The sequence below is a fragment of the Triturus cristatus genome, chromosome 4_1 (assembly GCF_964204655.1).
Source record: "Triturus cristatus chromosome 4_1, aTriCri1.1, whole genome shotgun sequence".
In the NCBI taxonomy this organism is placed as follows: domain Eukaryota; kingdom Metazoa; phylum Chordata; class Amphibia; order Caudata; family Salamandridae; genus Triturus; species Triturus cristatus.
The window spans coordinates 122,647,827-122,660,290 of NC_140585.1; the positions used below are offsets into that span (position 1 = coordinate 122,647,827).

The 12,464-nt window shown below is 38.8% G+C and overlaps 27 non-coding genes across 27 annotated transcripts; all 27 read left to right on the forward strand.

Annotated features, from left to right (window-relative positions):
* The first annotated feature begins 307 nt into the window (after positions 1 to 307).
* Positions 308 to 380, forward strand: TRNAA-AGC (transfer RNA alanine (anticodon AGC)). The gene has a single exon. It is a non-coding gene; the product is annotated as a tRNA-Ala (tRNA).
* A 353-nt stretch (positions 381 to 733) lies between these two features.
* On the forward strand, positions 734 to 806 carry TRNAK-CUU (transfer RNA lysine (anticodon CUU)). Its single transcript has one exon. It is a non-coding gene; the product is annotated as a tRNA-Lys (tRNA).
* Positions 807 to 1,151: 345 nt separating this feature from the next.
* On the forward strand, positions 1,152 to 1,224 carry TRNAA-AGC (transfer RNA alanine (anticodon AGC)). The gene has a single exon. It is a non-coding gene; the product is annotated as a tRNA-Ala (tRNA).
* A 353-nt stretch (positions 1,225 to 1,577) lies between these two features.
* TRNAR-CCU (transfer RNA arginine (anticodon CCU)) lies at positions 1,578 to 1,650 on the forward strand. The gene has a single exon. It is a non-coding gene; the product is annotated as a tRNA-Arg (tRNA).
* Positions 1,651 to 1,995: 345 nt separating this feature from the next.
* Positions 1,996 to 2,068, forward strand: TRNAA-AGC (transfer RNA alanine (anticodon AGC)). The gene has a single exon. It is a non-coding gene; the product is annotated as a tRNA-Ala (tRNA).
* A 354-nt stretch (positions 2,069 to 2,422) lies between these two features.
* On the forward strand, positions 2,423 to 2,495 carry TRNAK-CUU (transfer RNA lysine (anticodon CUU)). Its single transcript has one exon. It is a non-coding gene; the product is annotated as a tRNA-Lys (tRNA).
* Positions 2,496 to 2,840: 345 nt separating this feature from the next.
* TRNAA-AGC (transfer RNA alanine (anticodon AGC)) lies at positions 2,841 to 2,913 on the forward strand. The gene has a single exon. It is a non-coding gene; the product is annotated as a tRNA-Ala (tRNA).
* Positions 2,914 to 3,266: 353 nt separating this feature from the next.
* On the forward strand, positions 3,267 to 3,339 carry TRNAK-CUU (transfer RNA lysine (anticodon CUU)). Its single transcript has one exon. It is a non-coding gene; the product is annotated as a tRNA-Lys (tRNA).
* A 345-nt stretch (positions 3,340 to 3,684) lies between these two features.
* On the forward strand, positions 3,685 to 3,757 carry TRNAA-AGC (transfer RNA alanine (anticodon AGC)). Its single transcript has one exon. It is a non-coding gene; the product is annotated as a tRNA-Ala (tRNA).
* A 353-nt stretch (positions 3,758 to 4,110) lies between these two features.
* TRNAK-CUU (transfer RNA lysine (anticodon CUU)) lies at positions 4,111 to 4,183 on the forward strand. Its single transcript has one exon. It is a non-coding gene; the product is annotated as a tRNA-Lys (tRNA).
* A 345-nt stretch (positions 4,184 to 4,528) lies between these two features.
* Positions 4,529 to 4,601, forward strand: TRNAA-AGC (transfer RNA alanine (anticodon AGC)). The gene has a single exon. It is a non-coding gene; the product is annotated as a tRNA-Ala (tRNA).
* A 353-nt stretch (positions 4,602 to 4,954) lies between these two features.
* Positions 4,955 to 5,027, forward strand: TRNAR-CCU (transfer RNA arginine (anticodon CCU)). The gene has a single exon. It is a non-coding gene; the product is annotated as a tRNA-Arg (tRNA).
* Positions 5,028 to 5,372: 345 nt separating this feature from the next.
* TRNAA-AGC (transfer RNA alanine (anticodon AGC)) lies at positions 5,373 to 5,445 on the forward strand. Its single transcript has one exon. It is a non-coding gene; the product is annotated as a tRNA-Ala (tRNA).
* A 354-nt stretch (positions 5,446 to 5,799) lies between these two features.
* On the forward strand, positions 5,800 to 5,872 carry TRNAK-CUU (transfer RNA lysine (anticodon CUU)). Its single transcript has one exon. It is a non-coding gene; the product is annotated as a tRNA-Lys (tRNA).
* Positions 5,873 to 6,216: 344 nt separating this feature from the next.
* TRNAA-AGC (transfer RNA alanine (anticodon AGC)) lies at positions 6,217 to 6,289 on the forward strand. The gene has a single exon. It is a non-coding gene; the product is annotated as a tRNA-Ala (tRNA).
* Positions 6,290 to 6,642: 353 nt separating this feature from the next.
* Positions 6,643 to 6,715, forward strand: TRNAK-CUU (transfer RNA lysine (anticodon CUU)). Its single transcript has one exon. It is a non-coding gene; the product is annotated as a tRNA-Lys (tRNA).
* Positions 6,716 to 7,060: 345 nt separating this feature from the next.
* TRNAA-AGC (transfer RNA alanine (anticodon AGC)) lies at positions 7,061 to 7,133 on the forward strand. The gene has a single exon. It is a non-coding gene; the product is annotated as a tRNA-Ala (tRNA).
* A 652-nt stretch (positions 7,134 to 7,785) lies between these two features.
* On the forward strand, positions 7,786 to 7,858 carry TRNAA-AGC (transfer RNA alanine (anticodon AGC)). The gene has a single exon. It is a non-coding gene; the product is annotated as a tRNA-Ala (tRNA).
* Positions 7,859 to 8,211: 353 nt separating this feature from the next.
* On the forward strand, positions 8,212 to 8,284 carry TRNAK-CUU (transfer RNA lysine (anticodon CUU)). Its single transcript has one exon. It is a non-coding gene; the product is annotated as a tRNA-Lys (tRNA).
* A 345-nt stretch (positions 8,285 to 8,629) lies between these two features.
* TRNAA-AGC (transfer RNA alanine (anticodon AGC)) lies at positions 8,630 to 8,702 on the forward strand. Its single transcript has one exon. It is a non-coding gene; the product is annotated as a tRNA-Ala (tRNA).
* A 652-nt stretch (positions 8,703 to 9,354) lies between these two features.
* On the forward strand, positions 9,355 to 9,427 carry TRNAA-AGC (transfer RNA alanine (anticodon AGC)). Its single transcript has one exon. It is a non-coding gene; the product is annotated as a tRNA-Ala (tRNA).
* A 353-nt stretch (positions 9,428 to 9,780) lies between these two features.
* TRNAK-CUU (transfer RNA lysine (anticodon CUU)) lies at positions 9,781 to 9,853 on the forward strand. Its single transcript has one exon. It is a non-coding gene; the product is annotated as a tRNA-Lys (tRNA).
* A 345-nt stretch (positions 9,854 to 10,198) lies between these two features.
* On the forward strand, positions 10,199 to 10,271 carry TRNAA-AGC (transfer RNA alanine (anticodon AGC)). Its single transcript has one exon. It is a non-coding gene; the product is annotated as a tRNA-Ala (tRNA).
* A 353-nt stretch (positions 10,272 to 10,624) lies between these two features.
* TRNAK-CUU (transfer RNA lysine (anticodon CUU)) lies at positions 10,625 to 10,697 on the forward strand. Its single transcript has one exon. It is a non-coding gene; the product is annotated as a tRNA-Lys (tRNA).
* A 345-nt stretch (positions 10,698 to 11,042) lies between these two features.
* TRNAA-AGC (transfer RNA alanine (anticodon AGC)) lies at positions 11,043 to 11,115 on the forward strand. Its single transcript has one exon. It is a non-coding gene; the product is annotated as a tRNA-Ala (tRNA).
* Positions 11,116 to 11,767: 652 nt separating this feature from the next.
* TRNAA-AGC (transfer RNA alanine (anticodon AGC)) lies at positions 11,768 to 11,840 on the forward strand. Its single transcript has one exon. It is a non-coding gene; the product is annotated as a tRNA-Ala (tRNA).
* A 353-nt stretch (positions 11,841 to 12,193) lies between these two features.
* TRNAK-CUU (transfer RNA lysine (anticodon CUU)) lies at positions 12,194 to 12,266 on the forward strand. The gene has a single exon. It is a non-coding gene; the product is annotated as a tRNA-Lys (tRNA).
* Positions 12,267 to 12,464: the final 198 nt, after the last annotated feature.

Below are 12,464 nucleotides of genomic sequence, written 5' to 3' on the forward strand. Positions count from 1 at the left end.
CATAATATGGTGATTAATCTTGCATTAGACATGCACTAACTCCTAAAAATTGTATCTCCCTTGGTTACTCATTCATGAGAAATGTATCTCCAAGATTAGGTAGGGCCTGAGTCTAGGTTAACATACAGTGATATCACTCCTATTCAAGTACTAAACATGCCAACCTGAAGTGTAAAACATCCCCTAGGTGTAGTTAAGGCATCAGTTAGGAGTGAACTGAACACTCATGTTATGGGCAATTAGACTTAAAATAAAGTGTGGACAGCAGTAACGTTACTTTTGAAATGTGATGCTGAGTGAGCACACAGGGGAATTAGCTCAAATGGTAGAGCGCTCGCTTAGCATGCGAGAGGTAGCGGGATCGATGCCCGCATTCTCCATTCTAAAATTTGCATACATTTTACTTTTTAACTTGTAATTGCCATGGTTGTTGCAGAGTAAGAACAGAAAAGTCACAGATGGCTTTCAAATTTGGTGTCATTATAACAACTAAAGTGGTTTAATCAAAAGTGTTTAGGTATTCTATAGCACGTGAGAGGAATTTGATTTCTTATGCAATCTCAAAATGAAAATTTCACACCTTCCATTTTCATTTCGTCTTATTTTACTTGACATTCTTTCCTCTGAAGGATGTATAAAAGTGAAGTTCCTTGCAAAACAAGAGCAGAGGAATATCCAGAAACGGTTTTCCTTAATAAAAAATGATGAGTCTGCATACCATATTTGAGTGGGAGCCCGGCTAGCTCAGTCGGTAGAGCATGAGACTCTTAATCTCAGGGTCGTGGGTTCGAGCCCCACGTTGGGCGAAAACGAGTATTTTTTGCTGGATGATTGCATTGGCTCTCATAATATGGTGATTAATCTTGCATTAAACATGCACTAACTCCTAAAAATTGTATCTCCCTTGGTTACTCATTCATGAGAAATGTATCTCCAAGATTAGGTAGGGCCTGAGTCTAGGTTAACATACAGTGATATCACTCCTATTCAAGTACTAAACATGCCAACCTGAAGTGTAAAACATCACCTAGGTGTAGTTAAGGCATCAGTTAGGAGTGAACTGAACACTCATGTTATGGGCAATTAGACTTAAAATAAAGTGTGGACAGCAGTAACGTTACTTTTGAAATGTGATGCTGAGTGAGCACACAGGGGAATTAGCTCAAATGGTAGAGCGCTCGCTTAGCATGCGAGAGGTAGCGGGATCGATGCCCGCATTCTCCATTCTAAAATTTGCATACATTTTACTTTTTAACTTGTAATTGCCATGGTTGTTGCAGAGTAAGAACAGAAAAGTCACAGATGGCTTTCAAATTTGGTGTCATTATAACAACTAAAGTGGTTTAATCAAAAGTGTTTAGGTATTCTATAGCACGTGAGAGGAATTTGATTTCTTATGCAATCTCAAAATGAAAATTTCACACCTTCCATTTTCATTTCGTCTTATTTTACTTGACATTCTTTCCTCTGAAGGATGTATAAAAGTGAAGTTCCTTGCAAAACAAGAGCAGAGGAATATCCAGAAACAGTTTTCCTTAATAAAAAATCATGAGTCTGCATACCATATTTAAGTGGGAGCCCGGCTAGCTCAGTCGGTAGAGCATGAGACTCCTAATCTCAGGGTCGTGGGTTCGAGCCCCACGTTGGGCGAAAATTAGTATTTTTTGCTGGATGATAGCATTGGCTCTCATAATATGGTGATTAATCTTGCATTAGACATGCACTAACTCCTAAAAATTGTACCTCCCTTGGATACTCATTCATGAGAAATGTATCTCCAAGATTAGGTAGGGCCTGAGTCTAGGTTAACATACAGTGATATCACTCCTATTCAAGTACTAAACATGCCAACCTGAAGTGTAAAACATCACCTAGGTGTAGTTAAGGCATCAGTTAGGAGTGAACTGAACACTCATGTTATGGGCAATTAGACTTAAAATAAAGTGTGGACAGCAGTAACGTTACTTTTGAAATGTGATGCTGAGTGAGCACACAGGGGAATTAGCTCAAATGGTAGAGCGCTCGCTTAGCATGCGAGAGGTAGCGGGATCGATGCCCGCATTCTCCATTCTAAAATTTGCATACATTTTACTTTTTAACTTGTAATTGCCATGGTTGTTGCAGAGTAAGAACAGAAAAGTCACAGATGGCTTTCAAATTTGGTGTCATTATAACAACTAAAGTAGGTTTAATCAAAAGTGTTTAGGTATTCTATAGCACGTGAGAGGAATTTGATTTCTTATGCAATCTCAAAATGAAAATTTCACACCTTCCATTTTCATTTCGTCTTATTTTACTTGACATTCTTTCCTCTGAAGGATGTATAAAAGTGAAGTTCCTTGCAAAACAAGAGCAGAGGAATATCCAGAAACGGTTTTCCTTAATAAAAAATGATGATTCTGCACACCATATTTAAGTGGGAGCCCGGCTAGCTCAGTCGGTAGAGCATGAGACTCTTAATCTCAGGGTCGTGGGTTCGAGCCCCACGTTGGGCGAAAACGAGTATTTTTTGCTGGATGATTGCATTGGCTCTCATAATATGGTGATTAATCTTGCATTAGACATGCACTAACTCCTAAAAATTGTATCTCCCTTGGTTACTCATTCATGAGAAATGTATCTCCAAGATTAGGTAGGGCCTGAGTCTAGGTTAACATACAGTGATATCACTCCTATTCAAGTACTAAACATGCCAACCTGAAGTGTAAAACATCACCTAGGTGTAGTTAAGGCATCAGTTAGGAGTGAACTGAACACTCATGTTATGGGCAATTAGACTTAAAATAAAGTGTGGACAGCAGTAACGTTACTTTTGAAATGTGATGCTGAGTGAGCACACAGGGGAATTAGCTCAAATGGTAGAGCGCTCGCTTAGCATGCGAGAGGTAGCGGGATCGATGCCCGCATTCTCCATTCTAAAATTTGCATACATTTTACTTTTTAACTTGTAATTGCCATGGTTGTTGCAGAGTAAGAACAGAAAAGTCACAGATGGCTTTCAAATTTGGTGTCATTATAACAACTAAAGTGGTTTAATCAAAAGTGTTTAGGTATTCTATAGCACGTGAGAGGAATTTGATTTCTTATGCAATCTCAAAATGAAAATTTCACACCTTCCATTTTCATTTCGTCTTATTTTACTTGACATTCTTTCCTCTGAAGGATGTATAAAAGTGAAGTTCCTTGCAAAACAAGAGCAGAGGAATATCCAGAAACGGTTTTCCTTAATAAAAAATGATGAGTCTGCACACCATATTTGAGTGGGAGCCCGGCTAGCTCAGTCGGTAGAGCATGAGACTCTTAATCTCAGGGTCGTGGGTTCGAGCCCCACGTTGGGCGAAAACGAGTATTTTTTGCTGGATGATTGCATTGGCTCTCATAATATGGTGATTAATCTTGCATTAGACATGCACTAACTCCTAAAAATTGTATCTCCCTTGGTTACTCATTCATGAGAAATGTATCTCCAAGATTAGGTAGGGCCTGAGTCTAGGTTAACATACAGTGATATCACTCCTATTCAAGTACTAAACATGCCAACCTGAAGTGTAAAACATCCCCTAGGTGTAGTTAAGGCATCAGTTAGGAGTGAACTGAACACTCATGTTATGGGCAATTAGACTTAAAATAAAGTGTGGACAGCAGTAACGTTACTTTTGAAATGTGATGCTGAGTGAGCACACAGGGGAATTAGCTCAAATGGTAGAGCGCTCGCTTAGCATGCGAGAGGTAGCGGGATCGATGCCCGCATTCTCCATTCTAAAATTTGCATACATTTTACTTTTTAACTTGTAATTGCCATGGTTGTTGCAGAGTAAGAACAGAAAAGTCACAGATGGCTTTCAAATTTGGTGTCATTATAACAACTAAAGTGGTTTAATCAAAAGTGTTTAGGTATTCTATAGCACGTGAGAGGAATTTGATTTCTTATGCAATCTCAAAATGAAAATTTCACACCTTCCATTTTCATTTCGTCTTATTTTACTTGACATTCTTTCCTCTGAAGGATGTATAAAAGTGAAGTTCCTTGCAAAACAAGAGCAGAGGAATATCCAGAAACGGTTTTCCTTAATAAAAAATGATGAGTCTGCATACCATATTTGAGTGGGAGCCCGGCTAGCTCAGTCGGTAGAGCATGAGACTCTTAATCTCAGGGTCGTGGGTTCGAGCCCCACGTTGGGCGAAAACGAGTATTTTTTGCTGGATGATTGCATTGGCTCTCATAATATGGTGATTAATCTTGCATTAAACATGCACTAACTCCTAAAAATTGTATCTCCCTTGGTTACTCATTCATGAGAAATGTATCTCCAAGATTAGGTAGGGCCTGAGTCTAGGTTAACATACAGTGATATCACTCCTATTCAAGTACTAAACATGCCAACCTGAAGTGTAAAACATCACCTAGGTGTAGTTAAGGCATCAGTTAGGAGTGAACTGAACACTCATGTTATGGGCAATTAGACTTAAAATAAAGTGTGGACAGCAGTAACGTTACTTTTGAAATGTGATGCTGAGTGAGCACACAGGGGAATTAGCTCAAATGGTAGAGCGCTCGCTTAGCATGCGAGAGGTAGCGGGATCGATGCCCGCATTCTCCATTCTAAAATTTGCATACATTTTACTTTTTAACTTGTAATTGCCATGGTTGTTGCAGAGTAAGAACAGAAAAGTCACAGATGGCTTTCAAATTTGGTGTCATTATAACAACTAAAGTGGTTTAATCAAAAGTGTTTAGGTATTCTATAGCACGTGAGAGGAATTTGATTTCTTATGCAATCTCAAAATGAAAATTTCACACCTTCCATTTTCATTTCGTCTTATTTTACTTGACATTCTTTCCTCTGAAGGATGTATAAAAGTGAAGTTCCTTGCAAAACAAGAGCAGAGGAATATCCAGAAACAGTTTTCCTTAATAAAAAATCATGAGTCTGCATACCATATTTAAGTGGGAGCCCGGCTAGCTCAGTCGGTAGAGCATGAGACTCCTAATCTCAGGGTCGTGGGTTCGAGCCCCACGTTGGGCGAAAATTAGTATTTTTTGCTGGATGATAGCATTGGCTCTCATAATATGGTGATTAATCTTGCATTAGACATGCACTAACTCCTAAAAATTGTACCTCCCTTGGATACTCATTCATGAGAAATGTATCTCCAAGATTAGGTAGGGCCTGAGTCTAGGTTAACATACAGTGATATCACTCCTATTCAAGTACTAAACATGCCAACCTGAAGTGTAAAACATCACCTAGGTGTAGTTAAGGCATCAGTTAGGAGTGAACTGAACACTCATGTTATGGGCAATTAGACTTAAAATAAAGTGTGGACAGCAGTAACGTTACTTTTGAAATGTGATGCTGAGTGAGCACACAGGGGAATTAGCTCAAATGGTAGAGCGCTCGCTTAGCATGCGAGAGGTAGCGGGATCGATGCCCGCATTCTCCATTCTAAAATTTGCATACATTTTACTTTTTAACTTGTAATTGCCATGGTTGTTGCAGAGTAAGAACAGAAAAGTCACAGATGGCTTTCAAATTTGGTGTCATTATAACAACTAAAGTAGGTTTAATCAAAAGTGTTTAGGTATTCTATAGCACGTGAGAGGAATTTGATTTCTTATGCAATCTCAAAATGAAAATTTCACACCTTCCATTTTCATTTCGTCTTATTTTACTTGACATTCTTTCCTCTGAAGGATGTATAAAAGTGAAGTTCCTTGCAAAACAAGAGCAGAGGAATATCCAGAAACGGTTTTCCTTAATAAAAAATGATGATTCTGCACACCATATTTAAGTGGGAGCCCGGCTAGCTCAGTCGGTAGAGCATGAGACTCTTAATCTCAGGGTCGTGGGTTCGAGCCCCACGTTGGGCGAAAACGAGTATTTTTTGCTGGATGATTGCATTGGCTCTCATAATATGGTGATTAATCTTGCATTAGACATGCACTAACTCCTAAAAATTGTATCTCCCTTGGTTACTCATTCATGAGAAATGTATCTCCAAGATTAGGTAGGGCCTGAGTCTAGGTTAACATACAGTGATATCACTCCTATTCAAGTACTAAACATGCCAACCTGAAGTGTAAAACATCCCCTAGGTGTAGTTAAGGCATCAGTTAGGAGTGAACTGAACACTCATGTTATGGGCAATTAGACTTAAAATAAAGTGTGTCAGCAGTAACGTTACTTTTGAAATGTGATGCTGAGTGAGCACACAGGGGAATTAGCTCAAATGGTAGAGCGCTCGCTTAGCATGCGAGAGGTAGCGGGATCGATGCCCGCATTCTCCATTCTAAAATTTGCATACATTTTACTTTTTAACTTGTAATTGTCATGGTTGTTGCAGAGTAAGAACAGAAAAGTCACAGATGGCTTTCAAATTTGGTGTCATTATAACAACTAAAGTGGTTTAATCAAAAGTGTTTAGGTATTCTATAGCACGTGAGAGGAATTTGATTTCTTATGCAATCTCGAAATGAAAATTTCACACCTTCCATTTTCATTTCGTCTTATTTTACTTGACATTCTTTCCTCTGAAGGATGTATAAAAGTGAAGTTCCTTGCAAAACAAGAGCAGAGGAATATCCAGAAACGGTTTTCCTTAATAAAAAATGATGAGTCTGCATACCATATATAAGTGGGAGCCCGGCTAGCTCAGTCGGTAGAGCATGAGACTCTTAATCTCAGGGTCGTGGGTTCGAGCCCCACGTTGGGCGAAAACGAGTATTTTTTGCTGGATGATTGCATTGGCTCTCATAATATGGTGATTAATCTTGCATTAAACATGCACTAACTCCTAAAAATTGTATCTCCCTTGGTTACTCATTCATGAGAAATGTATCTCCAAGATTAGGTAGGGCCTGAGTCTAGGTTAACATACAGTGATATCACTCCTATTCAAGTACTAAACATGCCAACCTGAAGTATAAAACAGCCCCTAGGTGTAGTTAAGGCATCAGTTAGGAGTGAACTGAACACTCATGTTATGGGCAATTAGACTTAAAATAAAGTGTGGACAGCAGTAACGTTACTTTTGAAATGTGATGCTGAGTGAGCACACAGGGGAATTAGCTCAAATGGTAGAGCGCTCGCTTAGCATGCGAGAGGTAGCGGGATCGATGCCCGCATTCTCCATTCTAAAATTTGCATACATTTTACTTTTTAACTTGTAATTGCCATGGTTGTTGCAGAGTAAGAACAGAAAAGTCACAGATGGCTTTCAAATTTGGTGTCATTATAACAACTAAAGTGGTTTAATCAAAAGTGTTTAGGTATTCTATAGCACGTGAGAGGAATTTGATTTCTTATGCAATCTCAAAATGAAAATTTCACACCTTCCATTTTCATTTCGTCTTATTTTACTTGACATTCTTTCCTCTGAAGGATGTATAAAAGTGAAGTTCCTTGCAAAACAAGAGCAGAGGAATATCCACGTTGGGCGAAAACGAGTATTTTTTGCTGGATGATAGCATTGGCTCTCATAATATGGTGATTAATCTTGCATTAGACATGCACTAACTCCTAAAAATTGTATCTCCCTTGGTTACTCATGCATGAGAAATGTATCTCCAAGATTAGGTAGGGCCTGAGTATAGGATAACATACAGTGATATCACTCCTATTCAAGTACTAAACATGCCAACCTGAAGTGTAAAACATCCCCTAGGTGTAGTTAAGGCATCAGTTAGGAGTGAACTGAACACTCATGTTATGGGCAATTAGACTTAAAATAAAGTGTGGACAGCAGTAACGTTACTTTTGAAATGTGATGCTGAGTGAGCACACAGGGGAATTAGCTCAAATGGTAGAGCGCTCGCTTAGCATGCGAGAGGTAGCGGGATCGATGCCCGCATTCTCCATTCTAAAATTTGCATACATTTTACTTTTTAACTTGTAATTGCCATGGTTGTTGCAGAGTAAGAACAGAAAAGTCACAGATGGCTTTCAAATTTGGTGTCATTATAACAACTAAAGTGGTTTAATCAAAAGTGTTTAGGTATTCTATAGCACGTGAGAGGAATTTGATTTCTTATGCAATCTCAAAATGAAAATTTCACACCTTCCATTTTCATTTCGTCTTATTTTACTTGACATTCTTTCCTCTGAAGGATGTATAAAAGTGAAGTTCCTTGCAAAACAAGAGCAGAGGAATATCCAGAAACGGTTTTCCTTAATAAAAAATGATGAGTCTGCACACCATATTTAAGTGGGAGCCCGGCTAGCTCAGTCGGTAGAGCATGAGACTCTTAATCTCAGGGTCGTGGGTTCGAGCCCCACGTTGGGCGAAAACGAGTATTTTTTGCTGGATGATTGCATTGGCTCTCATAATATGGTGATTAATCTTGCATTAGACATGCACTAACTCCTAAAAATTGTATCTCCCTTGGTTACTCATTCATGAGAAATGTATCTCCAAGATTAGGTAGGGCCTGAGTCTAGGTTAACATACAGTGATATCACTCCTATTCAAGTACTAAACATGCCAACCTGAAGTGTAAAACATCCCCTAGGTGTAGTTAAGGCATCAGTTAGGAGTGAACTGAACACTCATGTTATGGGCAATTAGACTTAAAATAAAGTGTGGACAGCAGTAACGTTACTTTTGAAATGTGATGCTGAGTGAGCACACAGGGGAATTAGCTCAAATGGTAGAGCGCTCGCTTAGCATGCGAGAGGTAGCGGGATCGATGCCCGCATTCTCCATTCTAAAATTTGCATACATTTTACTTTTTAACTTGTAATTGCCATGGTTGTTGCAGAGTAAGAACAGAAAAGTCACAGATGGCTTTCAAATTTGGTGTCATTATAACAACTAAAGTGGTTTAATCAAAAGTGTTTAGGTATTCTATAGCACGTGAGAGGAATTTGATTTCTTATGCAATCTCAAAATGAAAATTTCACACCTTCCATTTTCATTTCGTCTTATTTTACTTGACAATCTTTCCTCTGAAGGATGTATAAAAGTGAAGTTCCTTGCAAAACAAGAGCAGAGGAATATCCACGTTGGGCGAAAACGAGTATTTTTTGCTGGATGATAGCATTGGCTCTCATAATATGGTGATTAATCTTGCATTAGACATGCACTAACTCCTAAAAATTGTATCTCCCTTGGTTACTCATTCATGAGAAATGTATCTCCAAGATTAGGTAGGGCCTGAGTATAGGTTAACATACAGTGATATCACTCCTATTCAAGTACTAAACATGCCAACCTGAAGTGTAAAACATCACCTAGGTGTAGTTAAGGCATCAGTTAGGAGTGAACTGAACACTCATGTTATGGGCAATTAGACTTAAAATAAAGTGTGGACAGCAGTAACGTTACTTTTGAAATGTGATGCTGAGTGAGCACACAGGGGAATTAGCTCAAATGGTAGAGCGCTCGCTTAGCATGCGAGAGGTAGCGGGATCGATGCCCGCATTCTCCATTCTAAAATTTGCATACATTTTACTTTTTAACTTGTAATTGCCATGGTTGTTGCAGAGTAAGAACAGAAAAGTCACAGATGGCTTTCAAATTTGGTGTCATTATAACAACTAAAGTGGTTTAATCAAAAGTGTTTAGGTATTCTATAGCACGTGAGAGGAATTTGATTTCTTATGCAATCTCAAAATGAAAATTTCACACCTTCCATTTTCATTTCGTCTTATTTTACTTGACATTCTTTCCTCTGAAGGATGTATAAAAGTGAAGTTCCTTGCAAAACAAGAGCAGAGGAATATCCAGAAACGGTTTTCCTTAATAAAAAATGATGAGTCTGCACACCATATTTGAGTGGGAGCCCGGCTAGCTCAGTCGGTAGAGCATGAGACTCTTAATCTCAGGGTCGTGGGTTCGAGCCCCACGTTGGGCGAAAACGAGTATTTTTTGCTGGATGATTGCATTGGCTCTCATAATATGGTGATTAATCTTGCATTAGACATGCACTAACTCCTAAAAATTGTATCTCCCTTGGTTACTCATTCATGAGAAATGTATCTCCAAGATTAGGTAGGGCCTGAGTCTAGGTTAACATACAGTGATATCACTCCTATTCAAGTACTAAACATGCCAACCTGAAGTGTAAAACATCCCCTAGGTGTAGTTAAGGCATCAGTTAGGAGTGAACTGAACACTCATGTTATGGGCAATTAGACTTAAAATAAAGTGTGGACAGCAGTAACGTTACTTTTGAAATGTGATGCTGAGTGAGCACACAGGGGAATTAGCTCAAATGGTAGAGCGCTCGCTTAGCATGCGAGAGGTAGCGGGATCGATGCCCGCATTCTCCATTCTAAAATTTGCATACATTTTACTTTTTAACTTGTAATTGCCATGGTTGTTGCAGAGTAAGAACAGAAAAGTCACAGATGGCTTTCAAATTTGGTGTCATTATAACAACTAAAGTGGTTTAATCAAAAGTGTTTAGGTATTCTATAGCACGTGAGAGGAATTTGATTTCTTATGCAATCTCAAAATGAAAATTTCACACCTTCCATTTTCATTTCGTCTTATTTTACTTGACATTCTTTCCTCTGAAGGATGTATAAAAGTGAAGTTCCTTGCAAAACAAGAGCAGAGGAATATCCAGAAACGGTTTTCCTTAATAAAAAATGATGAGTCTGCATACCATATTTAAGTGGGAGCCCGGCTAGCTCAGTCGGTAGAGCATGAGACTCTTAATCTCAGGGTCGTGGGTTCGAGCCCCACGTTGGGCGAAAACGAGTATTTTTTGCTGGATGATTGCATTGGCTCTCATAATATGGTGATTAATCTTGCATTAAACATGCACTAACTCCTAAAAATTGTATCTCCCTTGGTTACTCATTCATGAGAAATGTATCTCCAAGATTAGGTAGGGCCTGAGTCTAGGTTAACATACAGTGATATCACTCCTATTCAAGTACTAAACATGCCAACCTGAAGTATAAAACAGCCCCTAGGTGTAGTTAAGGCATCAGTTAGGAGTGAACTGAACACTCATGTTATGGGCAATTAGACTTAAAATAAAGTGTGGACAGCAGTAACGTTACTTTTGAAATGTGATGCTGAGTGAGCACACAGGGGAATTAGCTCAAATGGTAGAGCGCTCGCTTAGCATGCGAGAGGTAGCGGGATCGATGCCCGCATTCTCCATTCTAAAATTTGCATACATTTTACTTTTTAACTTGTAATTGCCATGGTTGTTGCAGAGTAAGAACAGAAAAGTCACAGATGGCTTTCAAATTTGGTGTCATTATAACAACTAAAGTGGTTTAATCAAAAGTGTTTAGGTATTCTATAGCACGTGAGAGGAATTTGATTTCTTATGCAATCTCAAAATGAAAATTTCACACCTTCCATTTTCATTTCGTCTTATTTTACTTGACATTCTTTCCTCTGAAGGATGTATAAAAGTGAAGTTCCTTGCAAAACAAGAGCAGAGGAATATCCACGTTGGGCGAAAACGAGTATTTTTTGCTGGATGATAGCATTGGCTCTCATAATATGGTGATTAATCTTGCATTAGACATGCACTAACTCCTAAAAATTGTATCTCCCTTGGTTACTCATGCATGAGAAATGTATCTCCAAGATTAGGTAGGGCCTGAGTATAGGTTAACATACAGTGATATCACTCCTATTCAAGTACTAAACATGCCAACCTGAAGTGTAAAACATCCCCTAGGTGTAGTTAAGGCATCAGTTAGGAGTGAACTGAACACTCATGTTATGGGCAATTAGACTTAAAATAAAGTGTGGACAGCAGTAACGTTACTTTTGAAATGTGATGCTGAGTGAGCACACAGGGGAATTAGCTCAAATGGTAGAGCGCTCGCTTAGCATGCGAGAGGTAGCGGGATCGATGCCCGCATTCTCCATTCTAAAATTTGCATACATTTTACTTTTTAACTTGTAATTGCCATGGTTGTTGCAGAGTAAGAACAGAAAAGTCACAGATGGCTTTCAAATTTGGTGTCATTATAACAACTAAAGTGGTTTAATCAAAAGTGTTTAGGTATTCTATAGCACGTGAGAGGAATTTGATTTCTTATGCAATCTCAAAATGAAAATTTCACACCTTCCATTTTCATTTCGTCTTATTTTACTTGACATTCTTTCCTCTGAAGGATGTATAAAAGTGAAGTTCCTTGCAAAACAAGAGCAGAGGAATATCCAGAAACGGTTTTCCTTAATAAAAAATGATGAGTCTGCACACCATATTTAAGTGGGAGCCCGGCTAGCTCAGTCGGTAGAGCATGAGACTCTTAATCTCAGGGTCGTGGGTTCGAGCCCCACGTTGGGCGAAAACGAGTATTTTTTGCTGGATGATTGCATTGGCTCTCATAATATGGTGATTAATCTTGCATTAGACATGCACTAACTCCTAAAAATTGTATCTCCCTTGGTTACTCATTCATGAGAAATGTATCTCCAAGATTAGGTAGGGCCTGAGTCTAGGTTAACATACAGTGATATCACTCCTATTCAAGTACTAAACATGC